Here is a 12,526-nt window from a genome sequence, read left to right as displayed (position 1 = left end):
ATGTCACAAAAGGCTAAAAAATCTATGAAAGTCGTACAGATAAACATTCTTTAACAGCCCAGGAACTTGTCTGATTTAAACCCCATTGAAGATTAAGGTTAGACTTGGAAAAGCTAAATGTTTATCAAAGGTCCACTGAATGTCCAATTAATAGAATATTGTTTCATGATGAAGAATTAAAGAACGTGTCAAAATCTTACGAACTCAACATCAAATCATGTAAAACAAAATGAATGCAGCAATGAGATGTGTTGCATATTAAAATTTTTAAGCTTTAGAAAGTTGCAAGGTTTATTATGCAAACCAACAAACTTTATTATTTCATTTTATTCCAAGTAGTTCACACACCAATGAATGTAGAGCGTTCTTTGCAAACTTCAAAGCAATGTAGTTAGTTACCATTATTAGGATAATATACTGCCTGAAATTCAGTTCTTCTCCAGGAGATGGTGCTCAGGATCCTCCTTCAGAGGATCAATTTTGAGCAGCTGGTGCCTTAACAGACTGTGTTAGTCTTCCACATTTCCAGAGCACAATGCCTCCGATCTTTGTAAATCTGTTTTCCTTCCACCCGAGTCCCACACTTCCAAACTCGTACACAAAGGGTCTTTTCTAGAGGCTATGGGAATGCCTTCTTGGTCCACTGAATCTTGAGGTTCAGAGGGATTCTTCCACTCTCTCAGTTTGTCCCATTTTCAACAGAGCAGCTGGGCTGGGCTATGTAAATTACCACAAACTGCTCCTTAAGAGATGTCCAAATGCTGTATATTCTGTCAGGCTGAGTTAAAGTGTAAGTTAATTTTGCTAAGTTGCTTTCCTTTTGTTTTCTTCTTTGTTTTTCTTTTCAACCATGAGGGATGGCTTGATGAGTAGAGGACAAGGGATATATTTGGAAATGAAGGTGATAAAACAGCAATTAATTTTTTTTAATTAAAAATCTCCAAAAGGGAAGGTGAGCACTAGGTAAAACACAGACACCTTTGATACAGTGAAGGAGACAATTTTGTCCAAAGGGGAAAGATCTTTGACCTTGAGACACATATCAACTCACATAAAAAAAGGAGGGGAGGTAGGGAATCAGATCCCATTCTTTACAAGTCATCTTTAGACCTTGAAAAAAAAGAGAGACTACATCTGTACACTGGGGTAATGGATAGAGAACTGGACTTGTAATCTAGAAAGTCTAGGTTCAGATTCTTCCTCAGACATGGACCTGAGAAAGTCATTTAATTTCTCTGGACCTCAGTTCCTTCTTCATTTGTAAAATATAGGAAATGGGGCTTGGACTCCAGGGCCTCTAAAATCCTTTCCATCCAATCCTCTGTGTGTCTCCTATCTCCAATGTGTCCCAGAGGCTAGGGAGTCCAGCACAACAGTGCAGTCAGAAGCCAAGGGAATTTTTCAGTTCCCTGGCTGTAACTTATAAGTTGAACTTAAAATCTGAAAGCTTGGATTCTATTATTTATTAGTTGTAAGACCTTGAACCAGTAACTTCACTGGGATTCATTTTCATTTCACATCAGTGAGGTTGGACTCTTGACTTGACTATGGTCCCTTTCAGTTCTAATCCATGAGTCTAGAACATCTGCTAAAGACCTACTCTTCTGCCTCATTGTAGCATGGAGTTGGTCCTTGGGTCCTCTGGAAGGCTGTGCCTGAGCAGCATCATCACTGACTGGTCTTCCCAAACTGGAATGGCTTAGAATGTGACCCCAGTGACAAGTCGTGTATCTGCCTTCCAAGGACCTAAAAGTTAAGTTCAGAGAACCTCTTGGTTATGCTTTTTAAAGTCACACAATCTCATAATCTGTTGGGCATGAAGGAGTTTCAATTAGCATTGGTGGAGGGAGAGCCCATGCCCACAAAAGCAGAGATGCCAAGCCTACAAAACCTACTAAGTCTTATTCCCAGTTATGGTAGTATAATAAGAGAGCAGAAGGAACACCTCTTCCATGATGGATGAATGAACCAAGGGAGCTACAAGCATAGAATCTGAGCAGGAAGACTCTCTAGTTCAATGCCCTTATTTAACAAATGAGGAAACTGAGGCCCAGGGTTTGCCAAAGGTCACACAGGTAGCAAGTATCAGAGACAGAATCTGAAACTGGGATTGCCATCTGTGAATCCCCAGACTTAAAGCCAGGAGGACAAGGGCTCCTTGGGCACATGCTCTGTCCTGGTCTCTTACATTATGAGATTTAAATTTGGCAGGAGAGGGATGGGAGGGTATTTCTCTTCCTGTTTATCTCCTCTTTCCTGTCCTTTCTTCTGGAACCATAGCATCAACTGCTACTCTAGTTTCTCTGGTCAGGCTGGTCAAGTCTCTACAAAACCATGCAAGATGTCAACCAAACACAAACATCCTGAGTCCTCTTCTCTTGGAGGGAAGACTGATGGAGTATATTCCAAAGGCTATCTCATGTTCAGACTCTGGCTTTGATACTTCCAAGCCACCATAGGACAAGTCACTTAACTTTTATTGGGCCTCAATGACCTGTGTGTAACATGATGACAGTGGACTACCCTCCTCGAAACTGGCCTTGTGGGGCTCCCACAATGTTCCGTATCCCTCCTCCTGCTATGCCTTTGCACAGCCAACATTCCCCACACCTGGATGGTCTTCCTCATCGCCATGTCACAGAAGAGCTCAGACACCATATCCCTGAAATTATTTGCTTATTGTATATATTGTATATGTGTACACGTATGTTCCTTGAGGACATAATTGTGTTTGTATCCTCAATGCCTGGTACCTGGTAGGTGCTTAATAAATGCCTGCTATTTGAGTAACTCTAGGCCTTTTATCTGTGATCACTGAGCTGTGATTGTTTTCCTAACTGCAGTCCTCTCTGCCTTCCTCAGTCTGTCAGAATTGCCACTCCATCGATTACCTGACCTATCCCAGTGGACAGGTAAACAAACCTTTTACCAGTTGACTCAGATGGAAAAGGGTAAATGCTACAGCAATGACAACATTTATTTGAAGTTGGAAACAGCTGGTTGGAGTCGTTGATGTGGGATGGTATCAGGAGTTGTTGGCACATTATGGAGTAGCATGGTGGGGGGTGGGAGGCAGAGCAGAGTGGGAGTCAGGACACCCGAGTTCTAATCTTTCTCCCTGCTCAGTCTTCAGCTCTATCCTCTATACAACAGGTGAGAGGGGATCATTGCTGTGGCCCCTTGCAGTCTACCATCTCCTAATTATATGTGAGTGATCAGACCCTACTCCACTTGGGCATATTGGTTTATAAACCTGAAAGTGTCATAGAAATGGAAACCTTTGCCAGGGGTCTGGCACATGATAAACAAAGAAGTTCGTGTTGTATTGGACTGTGATTTCATTGGTGTAGGGAACTCCTGGTGAAGAAATTCCCTCTACCAAACCCCAGTTGTACAACTGATAGTCCTAGAGGGTCCTGGGCAGGGAGTGGGGTAGGGCACACTGAGAAGTCAAGTGACTTGCCCAAAGTCACACAGCCAGAAAGAGGTCTTCCTGATTTGAGAGCATTCTATGCACTGCTCCATGTTGTCTCTCAGGTAATCAATAAATGTTAACTGATTATTCTGTTTGAACCAGAAGGTATGGCATTCCAGACCTGGAAGTCCTTAAAATTTTTCCACTTTGGTAAGAGGATGATTGAAAAGATGTGATCCTGATCCCATTCAAAAATGATGATAAAAACAAGAAGCAATTATTAAAGATTCTGAGAAAATTAAAATTCATCAAAAATACAGTAAGTAAACTGGAGAGCAGCAACACAACTGTAAAAATGGTGTCAAGGTGAAGTCAAACCAATTAAAAACACTGATTTGGCATAGACTGTCTCCTGAGCTCTCTGCACTGGACACAAAAACAACAGGCACCTGAAGAAACAAATGCACACCAGATATGCCTAGCAGTAACATCAGAAACAACAGATGAAATATCAAGTGATGCCCTCATAAGGGTAAATATGCCTTCAAGTAATTAAGGAATTAAAATGAGTCATATACTGACTAATGAACATAATTAACTGTATGGAAGAAATCTCCATGATGAGACTCACTAAAATAAAAACACTGTATAGAATTTTAAAATATAATGTTCACTAAAATAATATGATCAGACAAAAAACAACTAGTAGAAACAAATCAACATTGAAAGAGACATTACAGATAAACAAAAGGGAAAGAAAATGAAGGGAAAAAAGAGCAGAGGAAGGCAAAGGTGATTACTCCAAAGTAAAAAATTTGACAATGATGTATGTGGGGGAGAGTGGGATAAGATTCAGAGACACTCAGTCATTCAAGTGAATCTATCATCCATCAGAATATTCCTTCCAGCAAAGCAGATAGCAATCCATGTTTTGCAACTAAGGTTTACATCCTCCCATTAGTTTGAGTTGGGGTCTTCACTTTTTCCTATCAGAGGGTGACCTGGACTCCAAAAATGCAGCCCAACTCATCCCCTCCTACACACTCAATAATCCTCTCAACTGTCCTTTCATAGCCCCCCTCCCCAGTCTAACCCTACATTCTCTGTTACCTCTGGACCACCCCAGGCTACTTCCCACTCCTTAATCCTATCCAGATCTTCACAGTCTTTCTGTATGAAAGTGCCCACCTTGCCCCCATTAAATTGCTCAGATTCTTAAAATCTGACCTATTTATATTGGTGTCACAAATAGCTCAGATTCTCTAGGAATCTCACCCACCCCAACCACTCTTTTAATAAGCTACTTGGATTGAAAGAAGGCTTGAGTGGTTGAATTCTTTCATGGCAGACCCACATCTTATGCCCTTGCATTTCCCAAAACCCCTATATTGCAACAAGGGGACACCACTGTAGTACTGAGGCTGCCATCTGCTTGTCCCTTGACAAGACCATCATTTCGTATCCCCTGATTCCCTGATGACAAGCTCTACACCCATTTTCTGAAATTTTAATTTGTTAATAGCATGTCTTGCTCATCTTCATCCCCACCTCCCCACTGTCCTTTGGGGAATATTCATTTTTAATTCGTCTTAGATTATTGTGTTCTATGTGTCATAAGCGTAGCAACATTGATAGAATATGGGTAGTAAAAAGATGGGTTTTTTGTTTCTGAGAAAAATTTAGTGTCATTAAAGGTGGTTTATTGACCTGCTTAATTCTAGGCCTGACTTGTTGCACATTTATACTCTCTGTTCCAGACAGAGACATGCTCTATGAGTGAGGTTTATCATCCATCCAATTGCATGTCACACATAATCTAGACAAGACATTTTTCATTCACTTACTTTTCCTGTGTGGATTGTTGGATCAAACTCTATTGAGTAATTACCAATTTCTTCTAGCAGGAACTTTAATGCAGCAAGCACAATATCATTTGAAAAGAAAGCATATGAAGCACCTTGCCACCCCACAGGGTCCTATTTACGATGCCTCACTTTATCAGGGATATGACTCTAGGTGACTGAAAACTACAGCCGCAAAACATAAGCACTGATAGGTTTTACTATTCTGCAAAGGCTTCAGAATGAGTCTGTTTCCTGAGGGCCAACCTAGCTAAGTAAAGAGCCAAGGGGTGGGTCACTTTATGATGAATTATTTGGTCACTGGAATCCATGAAACTCACAGAGTTAAGACCACAAAATACAGAAAACATTGCTAGTGCCATTAAGTTTCATTTACTAAAGAAATAGTAAAATTAAGTCAATGTTACTTTCTGACAAAACAATTTAACAGTCAATTAATCAAGTTTAGTAACTGTACCTTTAAATATAAACGAATTGAAATGTCCCAAACTGGGGGGTGGGGGGGAGGGTACAAAACAGACTACAAACAAAATGATTTTTCTGTAGAAAATGTTTTTCATATTTCAATGGAACTGTGATGCCATCAGTGTAAATATGCCTTCCAATGATGCAGCATCCAACTTCTCTTTGCTTGCCTCTCCTTTATACCTCCTGTCCATGTCCTCCCATAATGCCTTGGGGATTGGGGGAGGGGAGAAGACACTCAATATGTCTAATAATAAACATTTATTGACTATCTATGATATGTAGTTGAATAAACAGTCCATTAGGCTGGTCCCCTGAGTGTATATGCTTTGGATAGATACTGCCAACAGAAAATGAGCTGGATTCAAAAAGAGCAGGAGGTGAATAGGTTGAATTGATTTTGGCAAACTGTAGTTATTTTAGAATCCCAAGTTGCTCCCCCAACACAAAAGCTTGCCTTTCAAAAGCTGAGGCTCTTCTAGAGTCATAGCATGGCTACCTGTCATGGAATACCAGAGTCACTGAAGGTGATATTGGCACAATGGGGAGGTGCATGGTGGGAATAAGGAGAAAAGCAAGCTGACAGAAAACAGACGTATGTGTATATATGTATGTATACATACATCACAGATTGTAGATTGAAAGGTCAACTTAAATCCATCCTCAAACAGCTAAGTTTGAGAAAATATGTAATTACGTTGATGATAACTAACCAAGTCAAATTTAAACCAGAACACATTAATGGACAAAGACCAGGAAATTTTATCACATCTAAACATATCAGTGAAAATAGCATAATGACTTTATGCACCAAATAATAAGTAATTAAATTTGTAGGGAAAAGCAGTTTTTAAAAGGAAATTAATAAAAGATTTCAACACACCACTATTAGAATGTAATGAAACAAAGATAACAAAGAAAGACACCACAAACGTGAACACTAAGAAACTGAATTTAATAAATCTATAGAAAAAAAATTAATGAAAAAAGCAGGGATCATACTTTTTTTGCCTCCTTAGTGGATAGGGAACATTCATAAAAATTGATCATATCAGTGATTATAGAGAAGTCCCACATACATTTAGAAAAGTGAAACTTAGTAATTCAATAAAACTAGAAACCAGAAGCAATAATATGGGGGGGAAAGTAAATAGGTCTTTTTGGAAATTAAAAGAAATAATTTATTAAACACTGTCTGGATTAAAAAAGAAGCTATAAAAATAAGACTACTTAAGAAATAATAACAATATAAATACTGTGTATTACAATATGATCTATACGCAGAGGGTATTTTGTAGCAGTATTTAATAATAAGGGAAAAGAAACAATGAATTAAATCTACATTTAAAGAAAACAAAAAAGGAACAAAACAACACAGAGGAAAGTAGAAAAGAAGAAATTTTGGGGTCAGAAGAGAAAGTCACAGAGGACAAAATCAAGTGAAATGACAAACAACCTAGAATTGATGGGTTTTTTAAAAAAAATAAAGACCAAAACAATTGATAATAATTAGGAAATGCAATAAAAAACTCAACTTTATCAAACTAAAATTGAGAAAAAAAATCACAGTAAACACAAAATAAAATACCAGGGTTTGCTATACATAAAACTATGTTACCATATTTGAGAATGAAGATAAATATCTGCAAATATATTAAAAAAACCCAACTCAGGGGAAAAAGAGAACACAGGTATGCTAAACAAACCAATTTCAGAAAGAGAAATGAGACAGATTGTTCATGATCTTCCCTTTAAAAAGGCACTGGATTCCAAAAACTTAAGTAAATTATCTGAAACTGTTAAAGAACAAGTTATCTATAATGTAGACAAAGTTTCTATGGTAATCCTTCTCATGGGGCAAATATAGTTTTAATACACAATTTCCCAAAGGTAAAGATAAAAACCAAATTACAAACCAATGTCATGAATCCTTGTTTGAAAACACTAAATGGCTGTGACATAAATACATCAATATTCCCTCCCACCCCCAAAAGACATTACAATCAAGTAGGAGTGTTATCAGAAATACAGAAGAGGGATGGTTCAATATTGGGAAATCTAAATCATACCACACCAACAACCAAAGTCCTTTAAAATCAATAATCTTACCAATAGTTAAAGATTCCATAAAACAGAGCTGTTTAAGTAAAATGCTGCATCTGTTTATGAATGTTTAAAAAGACATTCAAAAGTACAAGAGGAAGAGTTTTTCCTCAATATCATAAAAAGGTGCCAGCACAGGCACCACACCATGAATGATAATGACTTAACCTTAAGGTAATTCCCCCCAAAACCAGGAAGAAACCAAGTTTGTCCATTTTCATTCATTCTAAACAACAGTTTTAGAAATGTTGACAATAAAGAAAAAAATAAAGAGTAAGCGTTGGCAATGAAAACACTTCAAAAATCTCTACTTTTTAACAGACGACACAACAACAAAATGAGAGATAACTAATAAAGGTAATGTTATACAGCATAAACCCATTCTGCATTTTTATGTATCACTAACAGACAAATATGTTCAACATTTGTTCACAATTATTTGCCAAATTACCTACCGACAAATATTTAACACCTATATTTAAAGATAACTTTTAATAAAAAGGATTGGCTAAGTTGAATAGCAATGCAACAACAAAATGGTAGAAAGCCCCATTTTCAGTTGAATCAGCAATCTAAACATAAGAGAAATCACCGGAAATTTTTGAAAGAAAAAAATGTTTATCTCAAGCAGAGGAGAGAATGTTTTAATTATCAAACAAACAGAAACAACTTTTGGAAACAACGTAGATTACTTGAGAATATAAAAATGAAAATATTTTGCCTAATAAAAAGCAAATTAACCATGATTTTGTTGAAGATATCCCAGACCACTGCCCCTGACTTGATAGTTCATCCTGGATAACATCTACAGCAGAAAAATGACTGTACAGCCACCATGGTGTGGAGGGCCTCCGAAATTACTGAGGCTGATCATCAGACGACAGACATCCGGTCTGTTGTTGGGTCATTGGAAGCTTTTTCTGGTTGACATTTCCTGTCAAAGTATGGATTTCACTGGCATATCCTTCAGGGAAATAGGTCATCTCTGTACCACAATAAAGTATAAGAGGAAAGACTTCAGTGAAAATGATGACAAATATTTGATAAAGTAAGCATCTGACATTTAGGATCTACTGATACAAACTTAAAAGGAAAAAATACCCACTCTGCAATAGATTATGGATAGGATCAGAGATCTGGAGCTGGGAGAGCCCTTCGGAGGTCATTTAGACCAACCCCATCACTTTACAGATGAGAAAACGGAGGCCTAGAGTTGGGACTTGCCTGATGGAATATAGCAATTGAGTGGTTCAGCCAAGGTTTGAATCCAGGTTTTCTTAAGTCCAAATCCAACCAGTTTTTCCCCTCCCACACTGCACTTTTTTTTTTTTAATGCTTCAGGGGTATTAATTGACATTTTTGAAAGAGTGAACCCAAATTCTTCTCGTTTGACCTTCCTTAATTTAATTTCTTTTGCTGGATCTTTACCTTAGTCACACCTGCTGTATATATCCCCCAGTGCTCTGTCCAGGCTTCTCCTCTCTTCTCCTTTTATACCATCTTGCTGGATGATCTCATCAGTTCCCACAGATTCAATTATCATCTCTATGAAAATGATTCTCAGATTTAGTAGACCCTGAGCTCCCTCCTGACTTCCAGTCTCATAGCTCCAACTGCCTGCTGGTTATCTCAAACCGGACATCCCACAAATGTCTTAAGACTCAGCCCATACAGAACTGAACTTATTCTCTTTCCAAGCCCTTCTCTCTTCTGAGCTTCACTATCATCACCAAGGGGGCCATGATACTCCTAGTTATCCTGGGTATCATCCCATCTTTCAGCTCTCTCCACCATTACAGTGTTATCCATTCTACCTTCTAAAACATCTCTTTTATCCACCTGATTCTTTCCTCTGACATTGTCTGGTGCAGGTACTCCTCACCTCATACCTCAAGTTTCTCCTCATTCCAGTCCTCTACTCCTATCTGATTCTTTTTTTTTTTTTTGAGGCAAATGGGGTTAAGTGACTTGCCCAAAGTCACACAGCTGGTGTATGAGGCTAAATTTGAACTCAGTTCCTCTTGCACCACCTAGCTGCCCCTTGTCAAACTGATTCTTAAATAAACAAGCCTGACCATGTTGTGTCCCCTATTTAATAAACTCCAATAGCTCCCATGACTTTCTCAATCAAATATAAAATAGTGCTTGGCTTTTAAAGTCTTCATAATCTGGTTCCTCCCTGTCTTTCTAGTCTCGTCTCTTTCACACTCATGTCCTCTGTGATACAGTGCTGTTGGCCTCCTTGAGGTTCTCTGTATATGATGCTCTATATCTCCCAATTCCAAACATTTCCATTTGCTGTCTCTCATACCTGGAATTCTCTCCCTCCTCATTTCTGCCTCCTCCTCCTGGTTTCCCTAGCTTCCCTCAAGTCCTAGCTAAAACCCCACCTTCTACAAGCCTTCTTGTTGTCCCCCTTAATGCTGGTGCTTTCTCTTTGTTGGTTATCTTGTCTATATCTTATTTGTATATAGTTGCTTGCATGTTGTCACCCCCATTGCAGATAACTAGTGGCTCAGTAGAGAGAGCAAGGGTCCTAGAATGGGAAACACCTGAGTTCAAATCTGACCTCAGATCCTCATTGGCTGGGTGATCTGGGGCAAGTCACTTAACCTCTGTCTGCCTCAGTTTCCTCAACTATAAAGTAAGAGAAATAATAGCACCTACATCCCAGGGTTTTTTCTGAGGATCAAATGAGATAATATTTAAAAATGCTTAGTATAGTGCATGGTTCATAGTAGGGGATGTATAAAAGCTTGTTCCCTTCCTTTCCCCCTCCTCATTAGACTGTGGGTTCCTGTTTCTGCCTTTTGTTGTGTCCCCAGCAGCTAGCACAGATGCTTGGCACATAACAGGTATTTAGTAAATGCTTCCTGACAACTTCAGTTTGATCCACAATTTAACTTCATGTGATCACTCCATCCTTCAATGCCAGTGAGAGCCCCTCTTGGCCTCTTCAGCCTTTATTTTGTCTGCACATTTCCATAAACCTTCCATAGAAGACCCACCCAACACACTGGGGAATTTCTTCTCATTCTTTGAAGACCTTATGCTAGCAACACTGTACTTGGCTGGTCCTACCTGTTTATTCAGACCCACTGAGCATCACCAGGAGAAAGTTGCTGTTAAAAAAATGGGCTCTGACACTAGAGAGCATAGGACTAAATGAAGTTTTTCTTAAAATGATAAGCATTATCTATCTAAAACCATCATCAAGCATCATATATAATGGGGATAAGCTAGAAGTATTCCCAATAAGATCAAGGATGAAACAAGGATGTCCATTCTCACCACTATTATTCAATACTGTACCAGAAATGTTACTTTAGCAATGAGAGAAGAAAAAGGAAATAGAATTAGGATACACAATGAAGAAACAAAACTATTGCTCTTTGCACCAACATTTCTATGTGTGACCAACAAAGCCCAGCAGCAAAAGACAGAAAGAGAAATTCCACTTAAAATAACTGCAGACAATATAAAATATTTGGAAGCCTATCTGCCTAGACAAACTCAGGAACTATACGAACACAATTACAAAACACTTTTAACACAAATAAAGCCAGAACTAAACAATTGGAAAAATATCAATTGCTCATGGGTAGGCCAAGCTAATATAATAAAAATGACAATTCAGCCTAAATGTACTTATTCAGTGCCAATATCAAACTAACAAAAATTATTTTATATAACTAGAAAAAATAATAACAAAATTCATCTGGAAGAACAAAAGATCAAGAGAATTAATGAAAAAGAATGCAGAGGAAGGTGACCTAGCCACACCAGGTCTCAAACTAAATTATAAAGAGGCAATCATCAAAACTACTTGGTACTAGCTAAGAAATAGAGTGGTGGATCAGTGGAATAGGTTAGGTACACAAGACACAGTAGTAAATGACTATAATAATCTACTGTTTGATAAACCTATGGACTCCAGCTTCTGGGATAAGAACTCACTATTTCAAAAAAACTACCAGGAAAACTGGAAAATAGTACGTACGGTAGAAACTAGGCATAGACCAATATCTCACACTCTATACCAAGATAAGACCAAAATGGATACATGATTAAGACATGAAGGATGATACCATAAGCAAATTAGGAAAGCAAGGAATAGTTTACTTGTCAGATCTATGGAAAAGGGAAGAATTTATGATCAAACAAAAGATAGAGAACATTATGAAATGTAAAAAGGGTAATTTTAATTACACTAAATTAAAAAGGTTTTGTACAAACAAAACCAACGCAACCAAGATTAAAAAGCAAAGCAGAAAGTTGGGAAGAAATTTTTACAGCCAGTGTCTCTGATAAAGCCCTCATTTCTAAAATATATAGAGAACTGAATCAAATTTATAAGAATACAAGTCATTTCCCAATAAATAAATGGTCAAAGGATATGAACAGGTAGTTCTCAGATGAAGAAATTAAAGCTGTCTATAGTCATATGAAAAACATTCTAAATCAATACTGATTAGAGAAACGCAAATCAAAACAACTCTGAGGTACCACCTCACACCTGTCAGATTGGCTATTATGACAGAAAAGGAAAATGATAAATTTTGGAGAGGATGTGGGGAAACTGGAACACTAATGCATTGCTGGTGGAGTTGTGAACCAATCCAACCATTCTGGAGAGGAATCAGGAACTATACCCAAAGGGGAAAGGGGTAGGGGGTGGGAG

General features: G+C 38.2%; 1 long non-coding RNA gene across 1 annotated transcript; it reads right to left on the bottom strand.

The window, feature by feature from the left end:
• Window positions 1-6,899: 6,899 nt before the first annotated feature.
• Window positions 6,900-9,390, bottom strand: LOC140520243 (uncharacterized). The gene is made up of 2 exons (XR_011972436.1): window positions 9,274-9,390; window positions 6,900-8,830 (listed from the first exon to the last, which is right to left on the bottom strand). It is a non-coding gene; the product is annotated as an uncharacterized lncRNA (long non-coding RNA).
• Window positions 9,391-12,526: the final 3,136 nt, after the last annotated feature.

Source organism: Notamacropus eugenii, chromosome 1, assembly GCF_028372415.1.
Source record: "Notamacropus eugenii isolate mMacEug1 chromosome 1, mMacEug1.pri_v2, whole genome shotgun sequence".
NCBI classification, from domain to species: domain Eukaryota; kingdom Metazoa; phylum Chordata; class Mammalia; order Diprotodontia; family Macropodidae; genus Notamacropus; species Notamacropus eugenii.
This window is presented reverse-complemented; position numbering and strand designations above follow the sequence as displayed.